At 39.3% G+C, this 2,500-nt stretch overlaps 2 protein-coding genes across 7 annotated transcripts in view; one reads left to right on the top strand and one right to left on the bottom strand.

Moving 5' to 3' along the window:
* gramd1a (GRAM domain containing 1A) overlaps positions 1-630 on the top strand; it is a 22,896-nt gene extending 22,266 nt beyond the window's left edge. For all 4 annotated transcript variants that reach the window (XM_060861451.1, XM_060861454.1, XM_060861452.1 and 1 more), the window contains one exon: positions 1-630. This exon is cut by the window's left edge and continues 2,119 nt beyond it. The gene's annotated coding sequence lies outside the window, so the exon portion shown is untranslated.
* Positions 631-1,210: 580 nt separating this feature from the next.
* Positions 1,211-2,500, bottom strand: part of scn1ba (sodium channel, voltage-gated, type I, beta a) — a 13,576-nt gene continuing 12,286 nt past the window's right edge. For all 3 annotated transcript variants that reach the window (XM_060862291.1, XM_060862293.1, XM_060862292.1), the window contains one exon: positions 1,211-2,500. This exon is cut by the window's right edge. The gene's annotated coding sequence lies outside the window, so the exon portion shown is untranslated.

Below are 2,500 nucleotides of genomic sequence, written 5' to 3'. Positions count from 1 at the left end.
GACGAAATGTCTAGGGAAAAATGAAGAAATAGCTAATAACTCCAAATTTGTTCACTGTTGCCATGGTAACAGTTGTATCCTGCCCCCCTGGATTGGTGTATCAGGTTCATATAGAACTGTAAAGAAAGAAAATATATTCACTGATATTGTAAACCATGATTATATACGAGCCTGCTGTAGACGCAACCATCTGGAAGTACACACACACACACAAATACACACACACACACACACACACACACACAATAATATTCATGTTGCTGTTTAAACACTGAGGACCAAACAGAGTTTGGGGTCAAAGAGACGTCCCCCTGCTGTGTCTCTCTGCATTTCACACATTTTTGTACAATTTTAGCTGCTGTGTGTGTTGTGTATTTTTTTTTAGCAATGATGTCTGTTACTGCTGTTCCTTATCCTGCACTCCTCTATCCACATCACACTTTTCTTCATCTCTCTCTCTCTCTCTCTCTCTCTCTCTCTCTCTCTCTCTCTCGCTCGCTCTCTGTCTCTCTGTCTCTCTCTGTTGTATTTATTTGCTTTAGTCTGGAGGAGGAAGTGTGATTTTGTTGTAAAGATCTGATTTGAAAGGCAAAACAAATAAAAGTAGGACTTTAGGGAAATGAAACATCACCCAGTGTGTTTATGGTTTTCTGTGTCTGGACTTTCATGAAAATTCCGTAAATTCAGTAGAACATTAATATCCACCATGTGCTCCTGAGTGAGAAGGTAAACTAATGTAAACCTCAAGCTGATGGCCTTAAGATCATATACCTGTCTGTCTGTCTGTCTGTCTAACAGAGCTGTAAACAGTGAACAAACTCCTCAACTGATGGAGGATTTAGTGATCACATTATTATTATTATTATTATTATTAATATTATTATTATTATTCTTTGACACAGTATAAATTAGTTAATTATCTTCCACTTTTTCAGTCTTTACTCTGATCACTCGTTTCTGCTCCCAGAACTTCAGCTCTTTACCTTTTATGGAGTTTGTGGGCGTCACTGTATGCAAATGAGTTTTCCACATTTATACTTTACACCTGATCAACATGCACACACAAGTACACTTTTTGCAGGAATCCTGACATAATGATTAGTTAAAAGCTGTAATAAATAAATAAATAAACACACTGTAATTATTTATCATAATTAAGTCTTTATTAATTTGGGATTAATTGACATTAGATTGGCGTGTTGAGGCTGACAACAGTGTGTGTTTGTGTCTCTCTGTGTGTGTATGTGTGTGTGTTTGCAGCCCAACACTCATTTAGTATTAGGAAACATTTTGCTAATATCTTTAAAAGGAGAACATCAACATTTATGCTAATGTTGCTAATGAGAGTGAAAGGCAGAAAAGGGTTCGCTAGTCCCGTTGTGTTCACTTGTACATTAGCACTGTTAGCGTTGTACATGTATATTTTACGTGTTCTTTATTAGCACATTGAGGAAATAAATGTCAGCGTTCAAAACCTGATCATACAGAAAAAATCTTTTCAGAAACCGATGATAGTGATAAATTAGAGTTTAATTCAGAATCGATTTCAGTTTCAAATTCAGTTTTGTTCTTAAACTCATCTGTGTTTATTTTGTATGTGATGATAAGCAGTTAATCTTACAGACAGATTTATTTCAGAATTATCTGACAGATGCTCAATGTCCAGGAATCTTACTGTGTATGTGTGTGTGTGAGCATGTGTGTGTATGTATGTGTGTGTGTATGTGTGTGTTTGTGTGTGCGTGTGTGAATGTGTGTGTGTGTTTGTGTGTGTGTTTGTGTGTGAGTGTGTGTGCGTGAGTTTGAGTGTGTGTGTGAGTTTGAGAGTGTGTGTGTGTGTGTGTGTGTGTGAGTGTGTGTGCATGAGTGTGTGTGTGAGTGTGTGTGTGTGAGTTTGAGTGTGTGTGTGTGAATATGAGTGTGTGCGTGTGTGAGTGAGTTTGAGTGTGTGTGTGTGTCTGTGTGTGAATATGAGTGTGTGTGTGCGTGTGAGTGTGTGTGCATGAGTGTGTGTGTGTGTGAGTGTGTGTGTGTGTGAGTTTGAGTGTGTGTGTGTGAATATGAGTGTGTGCGTGTGTGAGTGTGTGTGTGAGTTTGAGTGTGTGTGTGTCTGTGTGTGAATATGAGTGTGTGTGTGAGTGTGTGTGCATGAGTGTGTGTGTGAGTGTGTGTGTGTGAGTTTGAGTGTGTGTGTGTGTGAATATTAGTGTGTGTGTGCGTGTGTGTGTGTGAATATGAGTGTGTGTGTGCGTGTGAGTGTGTGTGCATGAGTGTGTGTGTGTGAGTGTGTGTGTGAGTTTGAGTGTGTGTGTGTGAATATTAGTGTGTGTGTGCGTGTGTGTGTGTGAATATGAGTGTGTGTGTGCGTGTGAGTGTGTGTGCATGAGTGTGTGTGTGTGAGTGTGTGTGTGTGAGTTTGAGTGTGTGTGTGTGTGAATATTAGTGTGTGTGTGTGTGAATATGAGTGTGTGTGTGCGTGTGAGTGTGTGTGCATGAGTGT

The sequence above is a fragment of the Tachysurus vachellii genome, chromosome 25 (assembly GCF_030014155.1).
Source record: "Tachysurus vachellii isolate PV-2020 chromosome 25, HZAU_Pvac_v1, whole genome shotgun sequence".
NCBI lineage: Eukaryota > Metazoa > Chordata > Actinopteri > Siluriformes > Bagridae > Tachysurus > Tachysurus vachellii.
This window is presented reverse-complemented; position numbering and strand designations above follow the sequence as displayed.